The following is a 27,627-nucleotide window of genomic DNA, read 5'->3' as shown; positions in this document are numbered from 1 at the left end:
CTCATTACTTCGACGACGATTATTTCCCGCCTCTTTCTCATCCTTTTTCAACGACGATTAACTCCGGTAAGTTTCTCGTTCCTGTTACTGTTCTCTCTTCATCTTCTTCTTTCGACGCATTGAAATTTTGTTTTAGAGAAAGGGCTCGATATTATATATTCTGTCGACTGTGGTATTATACTTGATCATTTATCTCACACACTTCTATTGCACATTACCGAGAATTGAAATATCATAACGATCAATAGTTCAAGGTAACATCGATTGATCACTATTTATTTAGTTAAAGCGAATAAATTAAGAAATAAAATGTTTTGGTGATTTTTTGCTTTAGGGTTTTACCGATTTGTGGATATTTTTCTGCACCAGTTATGCCGGTTCAGGGGATCCATTCCTTGGTATTTTACTGCACCAACTAGGATTTTAATGTTCATTATGTCTCAGATTTCTCTCTCTATGTTTATGGAAAATTATATTGTCTCTGTCTAAAAGATAAATCTTCTACATGAAACCTGTAAACTAATGAAGATTAACAAATATGAGAGCAACATATCCTTGATTTGTTTTTATCCCTGTAGTCTATTTTTCTTGTTGTTTAATGTTAATAATGCAAATAACCTGGCTTATCTATTTATTAGCTCCTTATTCCAATTCTTTTAGAGATAATCATGGTATTATTGTATTCTATAATAAAGCTTCTTGTCTAAAAGAATTGATGATGGGGGAATTCCAGTCCCTTTATATACTACACTTGGAGGAGTTAGACATTTTACAGAAAGCTTAACTAAATGAAGGGAACTCCAAACAACATACAAAGAAGAGAAACAAAACTTGGATAACTTTGCTTGTATGAGGTAACATCACCTAATCTTATTTCCTTCATGATTATGCATCATCAATGTCATGCAAGTTTTATCATATGAAGATATAGTATTATTGTATTCTAAGATGGAGATCTTGGATATTAGTTACCATCAAACTTTTTTTTTTCTTTCTAATCTATGCATTTTGCATTAAAAAGTCTTCCAATTAAAACATTTTATTTTCCCTTTTCTTATTATTAGTGCCTTGCATTTTAAAAAATATTACTTTTTTAGCATTGTATTTTTTTTCTTTATCTGTTACAACATTGAAACATCAAACTTTTTTCCCCATCTATGTATTTTACATGAGAAAAATATTGTAATTTTAGCATTCTACTTTTAGTTTTTTATTACTAACACCTTGCATTTTCAAAAATATTCTATTTTTAGCATTGTATTTTCATTTTTTTACAACATTGAAACATCAATTTTTTATTTATTTATTATCATCTATGCATTTTACAATAAAAAATCTAAGTATTATACTTTTTTTTTTCAAGTGAAACATCAAACCTTTTTTCTTATCTATACATTTTACTTTGAAAGAATTTCCAATTATAGCATTCAGTTTTTAGCTTTCTTATTTTTTGGACATTCCATTTTCAAAAATAATCCCACTTTTACATTATACTTTCACTTTTTATTTCTATTATGATATCTAAACATCAAACTTTTTTTTTCACATACATGCATTTTACTATGAAAAATATTCTATTTTTAGCATTCTTCTTTAAGTTTTCATATTAGCACCTTGCATTTTCAAAAAACATCCCATTTTTGGCATTATATTTTCTGTTACAACATTGAAACAACAAACCTTTTTTTTCTACTGATCTATGGATTTTACTTTGAAAAAAATTCAGGTTTTAGCATTCTACTTTCACTTTTCATATTATTAGCACCTTGCATTTTAAATAATAAGCCCTTTTTAAACATTGTAATTTCAATTTTATTTTTGTTACAAACTGAAAACAAACCTTTTTTTTTCTCATTTATTCATTTTACATTTAAAAAATTCAAATTTTAGCATTCTACTTTTACTTATCATATTATTAGCACCTTTGCATTTTCATAAATCATCCCATTTTTAGTATTCTAATTTCATTTTTCTTTCTTTAACAACATGAAAACATCAAACTTTTTCTTTTCTTATCTATGCATTTTACTTTGCAATATTTTTCAACTATAGCATTCTAATTTCAGTTTTCTAATTTCTTACCTTTAGCACCTTGCATTTTTTAAAACCATACCATTTTTATCTTGACAACATCAAACTTTTTTTCCCCTCATCTATGCATTTACTTTGAAATATCTTCTGATTATAGCAAACTTTTTTTTCCCTCAAAAATCTTCCACTTATATCATTCTAATTTCAGTTTTCTTTTTGTTAGCACTTTTCATTTTCAAAAATCATACCATTTTTAGCTTTCAATTTTCACTTTTATTTTTATTTTTATTTTACATCATGAAAACATCAAACTTTTTTTTTTCTTATCTAAGCATTACTTTTAAAAATCTTACTTTCAGTTTCGTTACAGTTAGCACTTTGCATTTTCAAAAATCATACCATTTTTAGTATTCCATTTTTACTTTTCTTTCTTTTACAACATGAAAACTTCTAAAAAAAATTCACATCTATACATTTACTTTTAAAAATCTTGCAAGTATAGTATTCTAGTTTCAGTTTTCTTACAATTAGCACCTTGCATTTTCAAAAATCATATCATTTTTATCATTGAACTTTCACTTTTTACAACATTAAAACATCAATTTTTTTTCTGTCTATTCATTTACTTTTAAGAATTTACCTTTAGCAGTTTGCATTTTAAAACATTTTGCTTTCACTTTTGTATGTTTTACAACATGAAAGCATCAAACTTTTTTTCCCCTCCTCTATGAATTGACGTTGAAAAATGTTCTAATTATACCATTCTACTTTAAATTTTTTACAATTAGCATCTTTCATTTTAAAAAATCATCCAATTTTTTGCATTTACTTTGAAAAATCTTTCTATTATAGCATTCTAGTTTTTTTTTTTACAATTAGCAACTTGCATTTTCGAAAGTCATACCGTTATTAGCATTCAAAATTTTCAATTTTTTTTACCAATGAAGACATTATACATTTAAAATTGCATTAAACTTTAATTTTTTTTTATATTAAGACATCATGTTTTGAAAATTGCATTTTTCTTCCAAAAGTTTTCATATTAAGTCATCGTACTTTAAAATTTATATCTTATTTTCTAAATTTTCAATGTCTTTTTACCTATCAAGATATTATACATTACAATATTGCATTCAACTTGCAAAAATTTTCATATTAAGACATCATGTTTTGAAAATTGCATTTTTCTTTTAATTTTTTCATATCAAGTCATCATACTTTGAAAATTACATCTTATTTTCAAAGTTTTCAATTTATTTACCTATTAAGACATTATACATTACAAATTTGCATTAAACTTTCAAAAAGTTTCATATTAAGACTTCATGTTTTGAAAATTGCATTTTTCTTTAATTTTTTCATATCAAATCATCATACTTTGAAAATTAAATCTTATTTTCAAAATTTTCAATTTTTTTTACTTATTAAGACATTACACATAACAAAATTGCATTAAACTTTCAGAAATTTTCATATTAAGACATGTTTTGAAAATTGTATTTTTCTTTAAATTTTTTCATATTAAGTCATCATAATTAGAAAATTAAATCTTATTTTCAAAATTTTTAATTTTTTTACTTATTAAGACATTATACATTACAAAATTGCATTCATCTTTCAAAAATTTTCATATTCTGACATCATGTTATGAAAATTGCATTTTTCTTTTATTTTTTTTATATTAAGTCATCATACTTTGAAAAAATGGCATCTTATTTTCAAAATTTTTATTTTTTTTACCTATTAAGACATTACACATAACAAAATTGCATTAAACTTAAATTTTTTTTTTCATATTAAGACATCATGTTTTGAAAATTGTATTTTTCTTTTAATTTTTAATATCAAGTCATCATTGAAAATTACATCTTATTTTCAAAGATTTCAATTTATTTACCTATTAAGACATTATACATTACAAAATTACATTAAACATTCAAAATGTTTCATATTAAGACATCATGTTTTGAAATTTGCATTTTTCAATAATTTTTTCATATCAAGTCATCATACTTTGAAAATTAAATCTTATTTTCAAAATTTTCATTTTTTTACCTATTAAGACATTACACATAACAAAATTGCATTAGACTTTCAAAAAATTTCAAATTAAGACATGTTTTGAAAATTGTATTTTTATTTTAATTTTTTCATATTAAGTCATCATACTTTGAAAATTGAAACATATTTTCAAAATTTTCAATTTTTTTACCAATTAAGATTTAAGACATTATAAATTACAAAATTGCGTTAAACATTCAAAAAATTTCATATTCAGACATCATGTTCTGAAAATTGCATTTTTCTTTTAATTTTTTTATATTAAGTCATCATACTTTGAAAAAATGGCATCTTATTTTCAAAGTTCTCAATTTATTTACCTATTAAGACATTATACATAAAAAATTGCATTAAACTTTCAAAAAGTTTCTTGTTAAGACATCATGTTTTGAAAATTGCATTTTTCTTTAATTTTTTCATATCAAGTCATCATACTTTGAAAATTAAATCTTATTTTCAAAATTTTCAATTTTTTTACCAATTAAGACATTACACATAACAAAATTGCATTAGACTTTCAAAAATTTTCATATTAACACATGTTTTGAAAATTGCATTTTTCTTTTAATTTATTCATATTAAGTCATCATACTTTGAAAATTAAATCTTATTTTCAAAATTTTCAATTTTTTTTACCTATTAAGACATTATACATTGCAAAATTTCATTCAACTTTCAAAAAATTTCATATTCAAACATCATGTTATGAAAATTGCATTTTTCTTTTAATTTTTTTATATTAAGTCATCATACTTTGAAAAAGTGGCATCTATTTTTCAAAAATTTTAATTTTTTTTTTACCTATTAAGACATTACACATAACAAAATTGCATTAAACTTTAAGTTTTTTTTTTTTCATATTAAGACATCATGTTTTGAAAATTGTATTTTTCTTTTAATTTTTTTATATCAAGTCATCATTGAAAATTACATTTTATTTTCAAACTTTTCAATTTATTCACATATTAAGACATTATACATTACAAAATTGCATTAAACTTTCATAATGTTTCATATTAAGACATAATGATTTGAAAATTGCATTTTTCTTTAATTTTTTCATATCAAGTCATCATACTTTAAAAATTAAATCTTATTTTCAAAATTTTCAATATTTTTACCAATTAGGACATTACACATAACAAATTTGCATTAGACTTTCAAAAATTTTCATATTAAGACATTTTTTGAAAATTGCATTTTTCTTTTAATTTTTTCATATCAAGTCATCATACATTGAAAATTAAAACTTATTTTCAATTTTTTTACCTATTAAGACATTATACATTACAAAATTGCATTAAACGTTCAAAAAATTTCATATTCAGACATCATGTTTTGAAATTTTCATTTTTCTTTTAATTTTTTTTTATAGTAAGTCATCATACTTTGAAATAATGGCATCTTATTTTCAAAATTTTCATTTTTTTACCTATTAACATATTACACATAACAAAGTTGCATTAATCTTGAAAAAATTTTCATATTAAGTCATCATACTTTGAAAATTGCATCTTATTTTCAACCTTTACAATTTTTTTACCAATTAAGACATTTTATATTAAAAAATTGCATTATACTTTCATAGATTTTCATATTAAGACATCATGTTTTGAAAATTGCATTTTTCTTTTAATTTTTTCATATTTAGTCATCATACTTTGAAAATTGCATGTTATTTTCAAAATTTTCAATTTTTTTTACCTGTTAAGACATTATCTATTACAAAATTGTATTAAACTTTCAAAAAAAATTTCATATTAAGACAACATGTTTTGAAAATTGCATTTTTCTTTTAAATTTTTCATATCAAGTTATTATACTTTTAAAATTGCATCTTATTTTCAAAATTTTCAATTTTTTGACCTATCAAGACATTATACATTGCAAAATTGCATTAAATTTCAAAAAAAAATTCATATTAAGACGTCATGTTTTGAAATTTACATTTTCCTTTTAATCTTTTATATAAAATCATCATACGTTGAAAATTGCTTTATACTTTCAAAATTTTCAATTTTTTTTCCTATTAAGACATTATACATTACAAAATTGCATTAAGCTTTCTAAAATTTTTCATATTAAAGACATCATGCTTTGAAAATTGCATTTTTAAATTTTTTTTTTCATATTAAGTCATCGTATTTTGAAAACTGTATCTTATTTTCAAAATTTTCAATTTTTTTACGTATTAAGACATTGTACATCACAAAATTGCATTAAATTTTCAAAAAAATTTCATACTTAAACATCATGTTTTGAAAATTGCAATTTTCTTCTAATTTTTTCGTAATAAGTCATCATACTTTGAAAATTGTATCTTATTTCAATATTTTCAATTTTTTTACCAATTAAGACATTTTAAATTGAAAAATTGCGTTATACTTTCAAATATTTTCATATTTAGACATCATGTGTTGAAAATTGCATTTTTCTTTTAATTTTTTCATATTTAGTCTTCATACTTTGAAAATTGCATCTTATTTTCAAAATTTTCAATTTTTTTTTACCTATTAAGACATTATGCATTACAAAATTATATTAAACTTTCAAAAAAATTTCATATTAAGACATGTTTTGAAAATTGTATTTTTCTTTTAAATTTTTCATATCAAGTTATTATACTTTTAAAATTGCATCTTATTTTCAAAATTTTCAATTTTTTTACCTATTAAGACATTATACATTACAAAATTGCATTAAATTTTCAAAATTTTTCATAATAAGACATCATGTTTTGAAAATTGCGTTGTTCTTTTAATTTTTTCATATCAAGTCATCATACTTTAAATATTGCATCATATTTTAAAAATTTTCAATTTTTTACCAATTAATACTTTATACATTACAAAATTGCATTAAACTTACAAAAAAAATTCATATTAAGACCTCATGTTTTGAAAATTGCATTTTTCTTCCAAAATTTTCATATTAAGTCATCATACTTTAATAATTGCACCCTATTTTCAACATTTTCAATTTTTTTTACCAATTAAGACATTATAAATTACAAAATTACATTAAACTTTCAAAAAAGTTCATATTAAAACATCATGTTTTCAAAATTGTATTTTTCTTGTTATTTTTTCATATTAACTTATCATACTTTGATAAAATTGCATTTTATTTTCAAAATTTCCAATTTTTTTTACCTATTAAGAGATTATACATTACAAAATTGTATTAAACTTTCAAAAAAATTTCATATTAAGACATCAAGTTTTGAAAATTGTGTTTTTCTTTTTATTTTTTCATATTAACTTATCATACTTCGAAAAAATGGCATTTTATTTTCAAAGTTTTCAAATTTTTGTACCTATTAAGCCCATATACATTACAAAATTGCATTAAACTTTCATAAAAATCTTATTTTAAGACATCATGTTTTGAAAATTGCAAATTTCTTTTAAATTTTTTCATATTAAGTCATCATACTTTGAAAATTGCGATTTATTTTCAAAATTTTCAATTTTTTTTTTGCCCTGAGATAACATTATACATTACAAAATTGCATTAAACTTTCAAAAAAAATCATATAAAGACATCATGTTTTGAAAATTGCATTTTTCTTTCAATTTTTTTTTTACCTATTAAGACACTATACATTTAGAAATTTCCTTAAACTTTCAAAAATTTTCATATTAAGACATCATGTTTTGAAAATTGCATTTTTCTTTCAATTTTTTTTCTCATTAATACATTATACATTACTAAATTTCATTAAACATTCAAATTTTTTCATATTAAGACCTCATGTTTTGAAAATTGCATTTTTCTATTAATTTTTTCATAATAAGTCAGCATATTTTGAAAATTGCATCTTATTTTCAATATTTTCAGTTTTTTTACCTACTAAGACATTATACATTACAAAATTGCATTAAACTTTGAAAAAAATTTCAAATTAAGACATCATGTTTTGAAAATTGGATTTTTCTTCCTAAATTTTTCATATTATGTCATAATACTTTAAAATTTGTATCTTATTTTCTAAATTTTCAATTTTTTTACCAATTAAGACATTATAAATTACGAAATTGTATTAAACTTTCAAAAAGTTTCATATTAACACATCTTGTTCTGAAAATTACATTTTTCTTTTAATTTTTTTCATATTAAGTCATCATACTTAAAAAATTGCATCTTATATTCGAAAATTTGTACTTTTTTACCATTTAAGTTTTTATACTTTACAAAATTCGTTTAGTTTTCAAAAAATTTCATATTAAAACATCCTGTTTTGAAAATTTGCATCTTATTTTCAAAATTTTCATTTTTTATACCTATTAAGACATTATACAGTACAAAATTGCATTAAACTTTCAAAATTTATCAGATTGTGACATCATGTTTTGGAATTGCATTTTGTTTCCAATTTTTACATTTTAAATCATCATACATTAAAAATTGCGTCCTATTTTAAACATTTTCAATTTTTTTACCAATTAAGACATTATACATTACAAAATTGCATTAAAATTTCAAATTTTTTTTTTTTACATTAAGACATCATATTTTGAAAATTGTATTTTTCTTCTAATTTTTTCATATTAAGTCATCATACTTAAAAAATTGCATCCTATTTACAACATTTTCAATTTTTCTTACCAATTAAGACATTATACATTACATTAAACTTTCAAAAAATTTCATATTAAGACAAACTGTTTTTGAAAATTGCATTTCTCTTCCAATTTTTTCATATTAAGTCATCATATTAAGACATCATGTATTGAAAATTGCATTTTTCTATCAATTTTTTCATATTAAGTCATCATACTTTAAATATTCCAATATTGCAATTAAATTTTCAAACTTTTTCCTACTAAGTCATTATACTTGGAAAACTACGTTTTATGTAAATTTTTTCATATCGAGTCATCATACTTTGAAAGTTGTATTTTTATGTCAATTTTTTTTCATATTAAGTCATCATACATTGAAATTTGCATTTTTCTTTCAATTTTTTAATATTAAGTCATCATACTATAAAAATTACCTATTAAGGCATTATAAATTACAGAATTGCATTAACCTTTCAAACTTTTTCACGTTAAGACATCATGTATTGAAAATTGCATTTTTCTTCTAATTTTTTCAGATTAAGTCACCATACATTGAAAATAATTTTTTCTTTTAGTTCTTAATATCAAGTCATCATACTATGAAAATTGCATTTTTCTTTCAATTCTTTCATATTAAGTCTTCATACTTTGAAAATTGCATCTTATTTTCAAAATTTTGAATTTGTATTACTTATTTATTCCAATTTTGTCATATTTAGTCATCATACTTTGAAAATTGCTTCTTATTTTCAAAAATTTTCCATTTTCTTACCAATTAAGACATTCTATATTTCAAAATTACATTATTTTTTCAAAAAATACCTATTAAGACATCATGTTCTGAAAATTGTATTTTTCTTCCAATCTTTCCTTATTAAGTCATCAAACTTTGAAATTTGCATTTTTCTTTCAATTTTTTAATATTAAGTTATCATACTATAAAAATTGGATTTTTCTTTCAATTTTTTCATATTAAGACATCATACTTTTAAAATTGCAACTTATTTTCAAAATTTTCAATTTGTATTACCTATTAAGGCATTATAAATTACAAAATTGCATTAACCTTTTAAACTTTTTCACATTAAGACATCATGTATTGAAAATTGCATTTTTCTTCCAATTTTTACAAATTAAGACATTATACATTACATTAAACTTTCAAAAATTTTCATATTAAGACATCCTGTTTTTGAAAATTGCATTTCTCTTCCAATTTTTTAATATTAAGTCATCATACTTTAAAAATTGCATCCTATTTTCAACATTTTCAATTTTTTTTTACCAATTAAGACATTATACATTACAAAATTGCATTAAACTTTCAAAATTTTTCATATTAAAATATTATATTTGAAAAATTGCATTTTTTTTCCAAAATTTTTGATATTCAGTCATCATACTTTAGAATTTGTTTATTATTTTCTAAGTTTTCAATTGTTTTAGCTATTAAGACATTATACATTACGAAATTGCACTACTCTACTAAAAAATTTCATATTAAGCATGATGTTTTGAAAATTGCATTTTTCTTCGAATTTTTTATATAAAATCATCATATAGTAAAAATTGCATCATATTTTCGAAATTTCATTTTTTACCTATTAAGTTATTATACATTACAAAGTTGCATTAAATTTTCAAAAAATTTCATATTAAGACATCATATTTTGAAAATTGTATTTTTCTTTTATTTTTTTCATATTAAGCGATGATACTTAAAAAATTGCATCTTATTTTTAAAAATCATATCATTTTTATCATTGAACTTTCACTTTTTACAACATTAAAACATCAATTTTTTTTTCCGTCTATTCATTTACTTTTAAGAATTTACCTTTAGCAATTTGCATTTTAAAACATTTTGCTTTAACTTTTGTTTGTTTTACAACACGAAAGCATCAAACTATTTTTCCCTCCTCTATGAATTTACGTTGAAAAATGTTCTAATTATACCATTCTACTTTAAATTTTTTACAATTAGCATCTTTCATTTTAAAAAATCATCCAATTTTTTGCATTCTACTTTCACTTTTCCTTTTTCCCAACATGAAAACATCAATTTTTTTTCTCATCTATGCATTTACTTTGAAAAATCTTTCTATTATTCTTGTTTTTTTTTTTATAATTAGCAACTTGCATTTTCGAAAGTCATACCGTTATTAGCATTCAAAATTTTCAATTTTTTTTACCAATGAAGACATTATACATTAAAAAATTGCATTAAACTTTAATTTTTTTTTTATATTAAGGCATCATGTTTTGAAAATTGCGTTTTTTCTTCCAAAATTTTTCATATTAAGTCATCATACTTTAAAATTTGTATCTTATTTTCTAAATTTTCAATGTCTTTTTACCTATCAAGATATTATACATTACAATATTGCATTAAACTTGCAAAAAATTTCATATTAAGACATCATGTTTTGAAAATTGCTATTTTCTTTTAATTTTTTCATATTAAGTCATCATACTTTTAAATTTTCATCTTATTTTCAAAATTTCCAATTTTTTTACCTTTTAAGACATTATACATTACAAAATTGCATTAAACTTCAAAAAATTTCATATTAAGACATCATGTTTCTAAAATTGCATTTTTCTTCTAATATTTTGTATTAAGTTATCATATTTTGAAAATTGCATCTTATTTTTAAAATTCTCAATTTTTTTTACATATTAAGGCTTCATGTTTTCAAAATTACATTTTTCTTTGAATTTTTTTCCCTATTAAGATATTATGCATTACAAAATTGCAGTAAACCATCAAAAATTTTCATATTATGACATCATGTTTTCAAATTTTATTTTTCTTTTAATATTTTCATATTAAGTCAGCATACTTTAAAATTGCATCCTTTTTTCAACATTTTCAATTTTTTTACCAATTAAGACATTATACAGTACAATATTGCATTAAACTTTCAAAAATTTTCATATTAAGACATAATGTTTTGAAAATTGCATTGTTTTTCCTATATTTTCATATTAAGTCATCGTATCTTAAAACTTGCATATTATTTTAAAAATTTTCAATTTTTTAGCTATTAAGACATTATAGATTATAAAATTGCATTAATGTTTCAAAAATTTCATATTATCGTACTTTGAAAAATTGCAATTTTTTTTCAATATTTTTCATATTAAGTCGTCTTTCTTTGAGAATTGCATTTTTTTTTCAATTATTTTTCCTATTAACACATTATACATTAAAAAATTGCATTAAATTTTCAAATATTTACATATTAAGACATTATGTTTTTAAAATTACTTTTTTGATCCAGTTTTTCATATCAAGTCGTCATACTTTAAATTTTGCATCTTATTTTCTAAATTTTCAGTTTTTTAGATATTAAGACATTATACATTACAAAACTACATTAAACTGTCAAAAATTTTAATATTAAGACATTATGTTTTGAAAATTGCATTTTTCTTCCAATGTTTTTTTATATAAAGTCATTTTTTTCATATTAAATTGCATTTTTCATTTTTTTTACCAATTAAGATATTATACATTACAAAATTGCATTCAACTTTCAAAAAATTTCATATTAAGACATCATGTTTTTAAAATTACATTTTTCTTCCAGTTTTTTCATATTAAGTTATCATACTTTGAAAATTGCTTTTTTCTTTAAATTTTTTCATAATAAGTCATCATACTTTAAAAATTGCATATTATCGTCAAAATTTTCAATTTTTTACCTATTAAGACATTATAAATGACAAAAGTGCATTAAACTTTCAAAAAATTTCATATTAAGACATTATGTTTTGAAAATTGCATTTTTCTTCAATTTTTTTTACCTATCAAGACATTATACATTATAAAATTGCATAAAACTTTAAATATATTTCATATTAGAACATCATGTTTTGAAAAATTGCATTTCTCTTTCAATTTCTTCATATTAAGAAAACACATTTTGAAAATTACATCTTACTTTCATTTTTTATTTTTTTTATTTGAAGACATGATATTTTGAAAATTGCATTAAATAAACTTTTTTCTATTAAGACATCATACTTTGAAATTTGTATTTTTCTTTCAATTTCTTCATATTAAGAAAACACATTTTTGAATAATTGCATCTTTCATTTTTTTCATTTTTTTCTTTTAAAGCATGATATTTTGAAAATGGCATAAAATAAACTTTTTTCTATTGTGACATCATACCTTGAAAATGGGATTTCTTTCAATTTCTTCGTATTAAGAAAACATATTTTGAAAATTGCATTTTACTTTCATTTTTTCATTTTTTTTTTCTTCTAAGACAAGATATTTTTTTTTCTTTTAAGACAAGATATTTTTTTTTTCTTTTAAGACATGATATTTTAAGTTATCGTTTTTTGAAAATTGCATTTTTTTCAATTTTTTTTACCTATTAAGACATTATGCTTTGTGAATTACATATATCTTTCAATTTTTTCATATTAAGTCATCATACTTTGAAAATTGCATTTTTCTTTCCATTTTTTCATATTAAGTTATCATTCTTTAAAAATTACATTTTTCTTTCAATTTTTTACTTATTAAGACATTATACATTACAAAATCGATGAAACATTAAAAAGATTTCATATTAAGATATCATGTTATGAAAATTGCATTTTTCTTTTAATTTTTTCATATTAATTCATCATACTTAAAAAATAGCTTCTTATTTTCGAAAATTTCAATTATTTTACCAATTAAGACATTTTACATTACAAAATTGCATTCAACTTTCAAAAAATTTTATATTAAGACATCGTGTTTTGAAAATTGCATTTTTTTACAATTTTTTATATAAAGTCATCATACTTTGAAAATTGCATTTTTCTGTCAAATGTTTCATATTAAGTCATCGTGTTTTGAGAGTTGCATTTTTCTTCAAAAATTTTCATATTAAGTCATCATACTTTAAGAATTAAATCTTATTTTCTAAATTTTCAAGTTTCAATTTTTTTTACCTCTTAAGACATTATACATTACAAAATTTTTCTATTAACTCATCATTCTTTGAAATTGCATTTTTTTTCTTTCAATTTTTACATATTAAGTCATCATTCTTTGAAAATTGCATTTATCTATCAATATTATTTTTTATCTAAAAAGACATTATACATTAAAAATTGCTTTAAACTTTCAAAAAAATTCATATTAAGACATCATGTTTTGATAATTGCATTTTTTTTTCATATTAAGTCATCATACTTTGAAAATTGCATTTTTCTTTCGGTTTTTTTATTAAGTGATCATAATTTGAAAATTGTATTTTCCTTTCAATTTTTTTGTCTATTAAGTCATCATTCTTTGAAATTTCATTTTTCTTTCAATTTTTACGTATTAAGTGATCATTCTTTGAAAATTGCATTTTTTTTCATTTATTTCATATTAAGTCATCATACTTTTAAAATTGCATTTTTCTTTCAATTTTTCACATTAAGTTATCATTTTTTGAAAATTGCATTTTTTCAATTTTTTTACCTATTAAGACATTATACATTACAAAATTGAATTAAACTTCCAAAAAATTCATATTAAGACATTATGCTTTGAGAATTACATATATCTTTCAATTTTTTCATATTAAGTCATCATACTTTGAAAGTTGAGGGGTTTATACAAAAATTCCAACCAAGGAATAAAATCCATATGATCAAAACAGAAGAAAATGATATCAAATTACTAACCAAAACAATCAAGTTCTTGTAATCACTGAAATGCAAGACTGAGGTTTAGGGCATGAAATCATTGCTTACCTTGAATGTCGAGTGGTAGTTTCTGAATATGATGGTTAGGTCTTGAAATCTTAACAGCTTCTACCCAAAATCCTATGAATCATAAGGTTATAATAAAAACGAATAGAAATTGAGACATTTTGATCTGGAATTGATCATTGCAATTTGGTTGTAAGCAATAATAGGGTGGGTTTTAGATGAACAAAACCCTAATGAATAAAAGCCTTATCATCATGTTCAATTGAAGTGTTTTGGAAGCAGGGCCGTACATATAAATATATATTTTTTTGGTATAGGAGGATGGGACCTCTGAAATTTTTTATTAATTAGAACAAAAGGTTAATACAGTCTGAGAACTTCCCACCTATAAAAGCGGAAAAAAAAACTGAGACAAACCTTAGAAGCTGAAAAACCTAAAACTATTAATACGAAACAACAAAATAAAAACGTTATAACATGCTTTGAACCCTATTATACAAACATAGCAAAGGAAAAAAAATACATTTATGAGTTTTTTTTAAAGTAAAATCATTATAAATAGTATCAAAGTCAATGTTGTCCGACATATCTTTTCGATACATAATATAGTCAAACTATTTAATAATTTTAATTTAAAAATTTTTCTTTCTATTGATGCTATAGTAACATGTATGGTTAATAATAATAGTCGATATGCAATGAAAACATTTAGATAACAATCAGGCTGGTCCAGACGAATCAACGGCTCAGAGAAAAGATAAAAAAAAAAAAAAAAAAAAAAAAACAATGAGCCCTTCAAGTTACTATAATTTAATATGCACAATTATAAAACATACTGAATGCTAGAAACAAACCGAAAATATCTAATAGTTAGCATTAAACCCATATTGATTTTTTTTTCCGTTAATCATGTTTTTTTTTTTTTTGGAAAGAGCTTAATCAAAATCTAAAACAAAAACATAATGTGCATCAAAATCTAAAACAAACAAATAAAAGTTAAATCACAATTACAAATTACAAAATTAGTATTTTTCTTTCAATATTTGTTTGCTCTAAAACCACAACCGTTAAGAGTAATTATTTGCTTTTGTTTTATTGTTTACCCTAAACAAACGTTAAAAATAAACAAAAAGTCAAAGAAAATGTTAAAAATAGAAAGTTATATTGGGTGATTCTCATCGTCATTTTTTTTATTGGGTGATTCACTAATTTGGGTTCAAAGACAAAGCAAATATAAACGATTGGCCAATTTATGATTTTTATATATAACTATTTAAGAATCATTACGTGTGAAAAAACAATTATTTATTCTCATCCTTCTAATATTTAAAAAAAAAATATTTTTATAGAATATAGACCCTTGTAAAAGTTTAATGGGCTATTAAGGGTTTTGTGCTACTTACGACTCATGTTTCTACTTGTAATTAGCGGCAAAAATGGACCAGAAACAATTCGAACGGAGGTCAAGGCACGCTAACTGCCTTCCAGCCATCTAGGGACCCAAGCTTTGGTGAGGCCTGGGGCGGTCGCCCAGTTTGCCTGTCCCTAGGGCCGACCCTATTTGGAAGTTGCAACAACTGTATACTTTTATAACCAATAGCTCATAAAAGCAATTGATAAGTTACGAAAGAAAAACAGAGACTTGACTTTGATTCATTCATAGAAAAGAGAAAAAGGGATACCTGACAGCAAGATCGTTAATCGATGTCACTTTGGCAGCGTCGATACGAACGAAGTTCATTGCCGCCATATTTGAGTAGTCAGTGGAGACGACACGGACAGTGGCACGCTGGTGGTGACGGTAGGGCTAGAAAATGAAAATCAGCTGAATACTTGAACTGAAGCTCTCTTCTGGTGGGCTTTTGTTGGGCATCACCGGTTATCCTCGTTTTACCCGGGCCGATGGCCGACTTTCAGTCGGTAGTCGTGCCCTGACGCCAACGATAGGCATGATAATCGATAGAGCATTCAGAGGCAACAGAAGGTTGGTATCAGAGATTTCGTGTTCATTTGAGAGAGAGAGAGAGAGAGAGAGAGAGAGAGAGAGAGGATTCAGGAATCTAGAAACATTAGAAGTCAAGCAACTAGAAGCAGTGTATAGTAATCTGATTGAGGAAAAAAGTCAGTAGCAATCTCAAAAAAGTATTGGGTAATAAATTGCTAACTTTTAGAAATTGTGTACCCAAACTCTAAAGTCCCAAAAGTTTAAAGTGCCACATTTGAAAAGTTTGAAAACATCTGTGGCCAAAATCGTAAACAGTAAAGTATAATATTTCTTAAATCATTGTGCTTTATATGTATATATTAATTACCTTTTGTGTAAATATTTTGTTATGTGCATTTGTTGTTCAGTAATTGTTCTGTGAGTTTTAGCTTTTGTGTTTCTGGTTTTGCAATCACTTGTGCTTTTCTGTAGGGCCATGTATGTGTTATATCCTTTACTTTCTGTGACATGCAACGCCACCTCATTTTCTTATTTCTTTTAGAAAAATTAAATATTCTTCTACCATTTCTTCCTACTTATCCTCCTATTCTAATAAGATTATGACATGTGGATCTCACTAAATCTCTTTCTTAATCTCCTCCTTGCTTCATTATTGCTTAGATCTCTTCTTTTAATGTCTTATTATGATTATTGGACTTATTAGTGGATTGGGCAAGAAGTTGAGGATTTCATGGGTTGTAGTTCTAGATCTGGACATTTTGTGGCCTCATTTCGCTTAAACTTGCAAGATTTATTAGCTTCTAAGTCTCATTCATGCATTAATTCCTTTATTAAGCTCTTCTTTAGTCCTAGAGCTTCTTTTTGGTATGCATGAACTTAAACTTGGCAACTTTACGTGGTCTTCCAGCTCCAGAGTATCAGATCTACATTTTGAAGCCTTAGATTCGATAAAAAGGGGCTTAATGTATTAAGTTGCTGGAATTTGAACAAACTCAACGAGTTGTTGGTCAAACTCGGCGAGTTGGATCGTTTTGTCCCGATTCAGAATCTACGGAGAAACACGGCGAGTTGAAGGACAACTCGGCGAGTTGGGTCAGCATGAACTGTTGACCTTGACCGTTGACTTTGATTTTGATCATGATTGACCAAGTTTGACTTTTGAGGGCATTTTTGGTATTTCGGGGTTTTGATGGAATTGCTCACATAGTGGTTTTAGGCATTTGAGTCGGGAGCTGAGATTCGGAGTTAGACCTTATCAGTTCTGCACTACTTGTGAGGTGAGTTTTCCTTACTATACTTACGGATCGACGGCACCAAGGGCGGCCCATTGGTTTGATAACCTAGTAATTGTTGATATGTTGAGTATGGATTAGATATGCAAGATAGTTTGATATGCTAGTCCGGTAGATCTGTAGGATTACTTGTGATACTGCCTGTTTACTTGTATATGACATTATCTGTATGTCGACATATTGTGTGGGATGAGTTGAGCTTGTACTGCTTTGTGTTGTAGCTAACAAACCCCTGGAGTATGTCAGATATGAGCTGAGGCGCAGGGAAGGCATGTCAAACTCATAATGAGGATTAATGAGCAATCCAGATACGAGCTGAGAGCCGGGAAGGGCATGCCAGACTCGTACTGAGGGCTTAGTGGCATTCAGTCTAATGACTGATCAGGCTGGGGAGAAATCCAAACACGAGCTGTAGGCCCATGGGGAAAGTCATACTTATAATGTGGGCTCATGGGTGATACGTGTGGATTGTACTAGTTTTAATCCTACTAACTTAGAGACAAAGACAAACACACGAAAGGCAGTGTACCTATCAATTACCAATATAGTTCAAGCAAGTAGGGTATCGAACACAGGAAACGGTAACAATTAAAATAAATACTAGTATTACCTAAATAAAACAAGTAATAAGAATGGGGGTTTTCTTTAGTTTTTCAAGACTAGAAATTAAGCAATAAAATAATACTTAAACAAAAGACAATCAACAACTAATTGAGAATGAAAAACAGCTAGATTTAATAAGATTAAAGAGACTTCCATTTAGATTTCGATTCACTTATTCCTATGGTTGATTTCATGGCAAGTGCAATGGAATAATATATCAATGATTACCGATTTCTAATGTGATTAGGTTCATGTTCATTATTACTAATCCTTTAGCAAACAAGTTAATTTAAACAGTGGCCAATTGATTAAACTAACAAGAATCCTTAAGTTCAATTCGAATCAAGTAAGACTTGAAATATTAGTTAACTAAATTGGTTGATTCAATTAACTCATATGACGTTAGCCATCACATATGCTCACATATTAACTTACTTATTTTCTAGTTAACCCTAGGTTCATGTTCACTACTTTTAGGCATAAAAATCTTGTTTTCACAAAACTATATGATTCAAGCAATCAAGAAGATGTTCATACAACTTGATATACTTGGTAATTAATAGAAAATAATTATCATTAACACATTAGGATCTTTTAACAAGCTTAACAAGATAAATAACCAAATCAATAATAATCCAAGCCACTCAATCAAACCATAGTCATAAGATCCTCTACATCTAAAGAAAAGTATGGAATTTAGCCCATAACTTCAGCAAAAACAATCATAAACTCGAAATCTAATGTCATAGACAAGATTCAAAACAACGATTAAGAGAAAAGTGATACTTTTATTCGTTTGATCTCTTCAAATCTAAGCTCCTAGTTGAAAATCAAAAACCAAAGCTTCTTAGAAATTCTCTAGCCTCTAAAAGTCGTCCAAAACCTCCGGCATAAGTTAGGGTTTCGGGAATAAACGATCTTTATTTATAGATTCAAATTTGTGCTCCAACCCGTCGAGTTTTTTATATAAACTCTCCGAGTTTTTTACTTAAAACGCGTGTACGGCAAGGCATCCTTGTATCGGGAATCTTCCAGCCAACTCGTCAAGTTGATGGCCAACTCATCGAGTTCCTTCTTATTTAAGCCTCCTTTCTTCAAAAATTCAATTTCCAAGTTTCCAATTGCTGGATCCACTTCCTTTTCCTTCTGGACATGTCTTTATTGTTGAAAATAAAATTTTAACATAATTAAACATCTTTTTTTTATTTATTTGAGATAAAAACAACATAAAGTATTAAGATAATGCATGATTTTTATGACTAAATATGCCCATATCAAAATACCCCACACTTAACTTTTGCTTGCCCCCCAAGCAAAACTGAATTTTAGAACACCAATATCACATAAGACAATCCCAATCAAACCCAACAATTATACCAAGACCGCAACGCATGCATTTATGTCTATAATTTTTCCAAAGGACCCCGTAATTCTAAATACTAAAGATCCTCATAAACACTCGCCACTTCTTTTGAACAACGCTTATTTTATGCATCCCTCCAAATCCATCCCCATAAAACTTTCTTAACCTCAAGGAATATTAGGTTAAACTCCCAAGCATACACATTGTAAAATAACCTACAAAAGAAAAATACAATAAAAGTAAATGACTTGATAACTTTTTGGCTTGAATCTTCGATAATTTGCAGCTTTCTACATATATTTCTTCATTGTCTTCATAGCTTTGCAGATTTTTTCAAACATTTCATCACTCTTTTGTTTCAAACCACACTTTTTTCACTCAAAACTAAAAACCTAGAAAAACATATGCTTAAGCAAGGAGACTTAACTTCATCCTTTTTTGATTAAAAGTCTCATGTGCAATGACTACTTAAGCCTTCTTGGATACATTTCAAGTACACGATGCTAAACATATTGCGATCATCAAACTAAGTGAGATGTGTTTTTGTCCCATGATTTCACTAGAATAAAGGGGGTCACAAATGCACTATAGCGTATATTAGCTCAACTAAACATTTAGATCCTCATAGAATTATCAAACACTATACTAGCATTGAATCCTAATTGCTTTTACCAAAATTTTCTAAATTAACCCTAGCAATTTTTTATGCAAAAATACCCGGGGCGGACCGAATAAACTGCAGGCCCGAGAGGGCATACTAGTCAGGTCGAAGGCCCGGCGAGCGGTCTGGATAGGCTGAAGGCCTGAGAGGCAGTCCAGACGTGCCGGTGGCTCGGAGAGCGGTCCAGATAGACTGATGGCCATGCGAGGCGGTCCAGTCAGGCTGATGTCGCATTATGCATGTTGTTTGTTTATATGATATTGATATGGTTTGTATGGCGTTGGTATTTTGGGGGAACTCACTAAGCTTTGGGCTTACTGTTGTTTTATTATGTTTCAGGTACTTCTGATGACCGCATGAAGGCGAATGTGTGATCGTGCACCTACTTATGTTTTTATGATTTGATTCTGGGATACTCTGACACTAAACCATTTTTAAAACAAATTTGTAATAATTATTGGTTTTTGAATGATTTAAAAAGTTTTAAATTAGCTTGATTTTTATGGATGTTACAAGTTGGTATCAGAGCTTTGGTTTGAGTGAATTGGAGGAAACACTCGTGTGTCTCCAGTCTCAAACTAAGGACAAGATTTTAAAATGATTTTTCCAATGGTTTTCAAAATACTAATGGAGGATGCAACTGTAGAATCAGCCGGAGCCAGTAAGTAGACCCCAAGATACCTTACGGATTATTTGATTTTGTGATATGTTAGAACAATATGATAGTACTTGGCTAGGGATCTTCAAGAATTGCATGATAAAATTGTCTGGTTATATGATGCCTAATAGTCTAGGGTTTTTCCTTATATGAAATTGACATCATAACTGTAGTTGTTTAGTGTATGCATCACGGTTGTGTGTAATTAAGATCTTATAGCCTGAGAATGTTTGGTTTAGCCTTATTTACTGTTCTTGTTTGACAAATGGCTTAGGGTAGGATCAGGTATTCGAAAGTCTATAGGGTTCAGCGTTATGTATGGCTAGCATACACAATGTGTTGTAGGGTTGGTGGAAGTTTCATGGGTGGGTTGTGCGGGGTCAGTAGGCCATTTATGAGATATTTAGCCTTCCTCTAGGAGTGAGGATGGAGCACTCGCCATGCATATGTATATTGTTAAGGCGTTTTGATGATATTTGAGACAAAGTTGGGTAGGTGTGAAAGGTAGTATGGGCTCGTTATTGAAAGCAAAGGACCCATACACGTAGCAAGGAAGTCACAACCCCTAGGGCTTTGTTGTGAGTTGGTTCCTAGATTATTATATGGAATGTTTGATATCTTCTCGGTATATTTTCATCATGGTGGTTACTAGACGATTTGTGACTGGATCCGGAATAAGATCATGAGATGGCGGTCTGGAGGGACCGGCAGTGCCCGAGGCCATTGGTCAAATAAGGTCGGATGAGCTGGACGCTAGGATTCTAGAGATCCTGCATGATGAGGTTACTACTCTGTTTCGGGCACAGTTGCAGGAGATGTTTGGGTCTATTAAGACCGCCATGGTTGAGTATTTTGATGAGCACTATGCAGCCATCCGTCAGTTTGTTGCTACCCAACATTTGTGATACATTGTTGGAGTTACAGGAGGCCGTTAAGCGGCGTGAGCTTGAGATCGAGTTACAGTTACAGGAGCAGAGGCAGGCCCCGACGCAGTCACAGCCGGCGCCAAAGCAGTTTAAGACCGCTGATTCTAGGTCGGGAGGATAGCAGGGCTGCACTTGTGGCAAGTGCGGGAAGGGTCACTCGAGGGTTTGTAGGTCTAGTAGTGTGTGCCACAAATGCGGCAAGGAGGGGCACTTTGCGAGGGATTGCAGCCAGCCAGCCCCGGTTCAAGATACGAGGACTTGCTACCGCTGCCATCAGGTTGGTCATGTGAAGACCAACTGTCCACAGCTCGCTACCACGTTTGTGCAGGCTGCAGCGCCGGCTACACTGAGGATTACTGACAGGGTCAGGGTAGAGTAGAGCCTCCGAAGGCTCGGGGTCGCAGCTTCCAACTTACAGCTGAGGAGGCTAGGACAGCAACAGATGTGGTTGCTGGTATGTTTCTACCTCTTATCTTACTGTTTATGATTATATTGTGAACTTTCAATTGCCTTCTGCATAAGACGTTAGGACATAGGAGGGTCAAGGGAATTTTAGTATCGAAGGGTTGCAGATGGTTAGGATCCAGGGATGCATTTGATGATGAGAAGTTAGGATAGAGAATCACCATTCTAGGGTCAGTAGTTGTAGTTTAGAGATTTAGAAGTATTTAGTTGGGATTCGGGTGTCTCTTGAAGTTTGGTTGCTCCGTCTCGAGAGGGTTGTTCTGCGTATGTTATTCATTCCATGGTTAAGTATGGTAATAACTAGTAGGGACGATTAAGTTGTGTTTTGGTTTTGCCACTACTAGGTAGTGGTTAGTGTCCCAAGTAAGGGAGAATTGGGAATTCTCAGATGGAGTATCAACCATTGAGGGTTCTGTCTGTTGTTGTCCGGGTAACAGTTTCCCAAGAGGGTGAGCGATCAACATGAGGTCTAGAGTTAGGTCGGGATTATAGTTTGTGGATTGGATCAAGAGTTCGAACTCCGAGGAGAGATGGTCATTCATGAACAGGTCACCAGGATAGGTTCAAGGTTTTGCTCAACATACCTTGGGTGGCCCGGATGAACTGAAGGCCAACGGGGCATACCAGGCCGAAGGCCCGGAGAACGGTCCAGACAGGCTGAAGGCCCGGAGAGGCGGTCCAAACATGCTGAAGGTTTTGAGAGTGGTCCAGATAGGCTGAAGGCCCGGTGATGCGGTCCAGACATACTTAGCACTCTGTATGTATTTTGTTAGGTCTACGTTTTGGTATTGAGCATGCTGCTTTGTGATGATAACCAGTGGGACCGTATGTTGTCTGTGCTTGCTGGTTATCACCTATGAATGCCCTTAGGGACCGTCGGTGGTCATGTAGGAGAGATTGGAAACTCTTGAGTAGCAACCTGTCCCAAGAAAAGAATCATGCGTGGTAGACTTTCAGTATTGCGATGCTGGTTTGGTGATGTGAGGAACGTTGATTAGGCCTTTTGGGCAGCTGAGGAAGGTGGGTACCTTCAGGACCGAAGGAATGGGCCACTGACAAGAAGACGACAACGTCGATAGGTTATCAGAAGCGTTACAGTCATAGGTTGTGGGCCTAATGATCGTAAAGATTCATTCCTTCTGCTTGTGGTGTTCTCGTGATTGACACGTTGATGGGACTGGTGAGTCGTAAGTTTGTTGGTTGGATAAAGGAATCAGTAAGGACTGAGGGGAGTATCAGTCATATATCATAATTAATCCGTGGAATGTTTGCTCCAAATTCCTGCATTTTCGCAAGTTGTTGTTCGAGAACGGATGTAATGTGGAGGTTCTCGGTTGATCATCTTCTTTCGTCGCTCTGGAGATTGGTAATGGCATGGTAAAGAGTCAAAGGTTATAATAAGGTTTTGGTGTATCATATGGATTCAGATTGTGAAAGGTTCGCTATTGACTTGTTTGAGGGTCTTCTCTGCATGATTTGTGGTAGTTTCGGTCAGAAGCTTAGGGTGGATTCATGAACGACCATTTTCGAGATGGCTTATAATGGAAACTTGCGTTGGGGATCACAAGTGTATCCGTGTGAGGCATGTACTCTGGAGGTCAGTGAGGTTAATGGGGGGGAACCTTTTGGTTTGTGGGGTGAATCGCGAGTTACAAGCGAAAGGTATAATGTTATCAACGGGAAGTCAATGGTTGTTGGGTTAGAGCATCCATGTCTTTCAGGTTCTGAGAATCGGGTTAGATCTTCTTCTGAGTATCTATGACAACACATCGTGTTGGGAGGGTTGAGGTGGTCCTAATCGATGCAGTAGGCCAAGATACCCGGTGTGGGTCGACTGTAAGTCGTAGGCACGGAGTCTCAAGAGGAGCAGTAGGGTTGGGACAGTGAGCCAAGATACTCGTTGCAAGCCGACTGTAAGTCGTAGGCACGAAGACTCAAGAGTAGTTGTAAGGTTGAGGCGGTAGGCCGACAAAACCTGAAAATCTCAATCCGGTGTTTGATTTGATTCAACATATTGATGTTCCAGCCCGAGGCTGATCGGGCTAGTCATATGTGTTTGTGGTTATGCATTGAAAATTGACTGTTACTGTATGTTGATTCGGGAGCTGAAGGAAGCATTATTCTGTCAGCACAAAAAGGGGTCTTCTCCTACTCCTAGTTTGCCTCCCATAGTCCGTGTTATCTCTGAAAATTCGGTCATTGAATGAGTTCCCTTGAAAGAATATATAATCTCCTCTCCAGCAGAGAATTATCGGCAACTGCGTATGATCCATGATTGTGTTCTAGGAAGGACTCAAGGTTTTCAGGGTGTGATCCGCTTCAAGAAGAAAGGAATTTGGATTCCCGATATATCGGGCCATTTCGGGTTTTGCCATGGTTGGCAAGGCAGCGTATCGACTGCGTTTCCCGGAGGAGCTCATTTAGATTCACAACACTTCCTATGTCTTGTAGTTGCGAAAGTGCGTGTTGGGCAAGGATGTTGTGGCATCATTTGGTGATCTTCACAACGATATGCGCCTGAACTACGTCGAGAGGTCGGTCGTCGTCTTGGAACGAGAGGTAAAGGTTTTGTGTAGCAAGGAGGTACCTTTGGTAAAGGTACATGTGGCAGCATCGGAGGGGATCCGAGTAGGTTTGGGAGCCGGAGGCTGGAATGCAAAAGCATTGTCCAGATTTGTTCACTGCAGCAGGCTTCGAGAACGAAGCCTAGTTCAATTGGGGGAGAGTTGTAATATCCCGATTTCCAGGAATGAGATTTTAGGGATTTCATGCAATTAAAGAAGCCTACTCGATGAGTTGGAGGCCCCAACTCGTCGTGTAGTTATTAGTCAACCCGCGTGAATTATGAGGTCTACTCGATGAGTTGGAGGACCCCAACTCAACGAGTAGGAGCTGGAAAATGAAACCCTAATTTCCAGGGTTTTACACCCTATTTAAAGGGTCAATAGGCTCCCTCTGCCTCCCTTACCGTCCCCCTTGAGCTCGACGAGTTAGTAAGAAGACTCGACGAGTTAGTAAGAAGACTCGATGAGTAGATAGTGTTTTTCCGAACCTTCTGGACGTAGCATGGACTCGACGAGTTGGATAGCCAACTCGGCGAGTCGACTCTGATTCTCGCGACTCTCTGAGTTCTGAAGGAACTCGACGAGTCTGTAGGTTGCACTCGACGATTTGGGTCAACATGGATTGTTGACCTTGACCATTGACTTTGACTTTGACCAATTTGACTTATGGGGGTGTTTTAGTAATGTGGGAATTTATGAAAGTGGATCATTGGTGGATGTAGGTGTTTAAGTTGGAGTTGTATTTGGGGGAGTTTGACATTTATCATCCCAAGCTACTTGTGAGGTGAGTTGTCCTCACTATACCAACAGGGTCGAAGGCACTAATGCCTGCTCTTTTCGGATTTGTATCCGGGTTTATTGCATGATATGCTTATTGATTTGCATCCTGGTAGTTAGAATGGTGATATGCTTAGTGACCTGGTAGGTCGGTATCCTGGTATATAGGATAATGCTATGTTAGTGACCGGTTAGGTTGATGTCTCATTATGCATGTTGTTTGTTTATATGATATTGATATGGTTTGTATGGCATTGGTAATTTGGGGGAACTCACTAAACTTCGGGCTTACAGTTGTTTTATTATGATTCAGGTACTTCTGATGACCGCAGGAAGGCGAATGTGTGATCATCCACCTCCTTATGTTTTTATGATTTGATTATGGGATACTTTGACACTAAACCATTTTGAAAACAAATTTGTAATAATTATTGATTTTTTAATGATTTAAAAAGTTTTAAATTTGATTGATTTTTATGGGTGTTACAAAAGAACTTTGAAGTTTGAAGATCAAATCCAAAATGGGACATTCAGGAGTAAGCGATCATTCTTCAAAAACCAAAAAATGATTATTTACTTTAAAATGCTCATTTATAGTGGTTAGTTTACTCAATATCACCTTTTAAATACAATAAATGAGAAATTAAGGTTTTTAAACGACATTTAAACTTTTCCATTTTATTTATATCTAAAGCTAATAGTTTGTTTCCATTTGGAGCAATGAAGGTAGTCTAAAAGTAAAACCACATTAAAAAAACATCTTAATATTAAATCATTAAGATAGTTACAACTCTTAAAATGTTAAAAAGTAAACATGTTATAACTCGATATAATTTAAAGTAAATTATGTCATTAAATTTATTGTTCAAGAATTGTTTGTAAATAACATAAAATTAAAGTCGAAAATGAATTTTTTTCATGTCATAGGTACTAATTAGTGCATTATAGTAAATTATGCCATCAAAATAATTTAGGGATTTTAGAATTAAAAGGAAAGCATTAATGAAATTGATATCCCTTCATTATGATATTTATTACAATAATTACATATAAATATTATGTGAAATTTAGTAAAGTGGGAAAAAAAACCCATAAAATGTCATGTGTAAAAAAAAAAAAAAAACTCATAAAGTTACAAGTAGCAAAATGAATGAGTATGATATGTGGTAAAAAAAATCGTTATTTATTAGAATAGATGGTGATGTAAGGATGAAATTAATTAATCTGGTAATCAAATTTATAATGTAAAAAATTATTTTGAATATAATTAATTTGATAGTTCATGTAGTTATTTATTTATTATTGTTTATGATGAAGAATGATACAAGTTTTTTGGGTTTGATTCATTTGTTGGATTGAATACTTAGAATTATTAATTTCGAGTTTCATTTTTATTTTTAGTTTAATTTCATGTTAGTTTTATAGTGTATTTCTGTTTTTAATTGATTTAATAATTTGTTAGAAATAATATATAAGTTTTAATTCATTATTTTTAATAAATAGATTTATATACAATATGTAATTAGGGTAAAACTAAACTCTTTGTACTCTATACTCTCTAAAATTTGTTTATCGATAGTTATCTCAAGATGTCACCGCTACTGTTATTATAGTCAACAATCTTCTATATGCAATGCTTGCATTTAGGAAATAATCAAGTTCTTTCAAATACTTCAAAACATCTATATGGATGCTAAATTCTCCAGTTTCCAATGTCTCAGATAATTTCAAGTTTCAACATAATTTGATTCATAATACGATATTCTAGTTTCTAAATCAGATCATCTGATTTCTGATAAACAATTAAACAATAAACATAATCTAATAATTTGATTTCAGTTTGATAAACAATTAACATATTTTGATTTCTAATAATCTAATTTCTATTCAACGTTCAAATTTTTGATTCAATTAAACATAATCTATAATCTGATTTCAACATTCAATTTATGATAATCTATAATCTGATTCAACATTCAAAATCTCAACATTTAGAAAAGTAGAAAACTA

At 28.8% G+C, this 27,627-nt stretch overlaps 1 long non-coding RNA gene across 1 annotated transcript; it reads left to right on the top strand.

Annotated features, from left to right (window-relative positions):
* Positions 1-26,020, top strand: LOC145101997 (uncharacterized). Its single transcript, XR_013705973.1, has 3 exons — positions 1-66; positions 20,567-20,888; positions 25,931-26,020. It is a non-coding gene; the product is annotated as an uncharacterized LOC145101997 (long non-coding RNA).
* The last annotated feature ends 1,607 nt before the right edge of the window (positions 26,021-27,627 follow it).

This window comes from Lactuca serriola, chromosome 4 (assembly GCF_051521515.1).
Source record: "Lactuca serriola cultivar US96UC23 chromosome 4, Lser_US96UC23_V15, whole genome shotgun sequence".
Classification (NCBI taxonomy): domain Eukaryota; kingdom Viridiplantae; phylum Streptophyta; class Magnoliopsida; order Asterales; family Asteraceae; genus Lactuca; species Lactuca serriola.
Note: the sequence above shows the minus strand (reverse complement) of the source record. Positions and strands in the feature narration are given on the sequence as shown.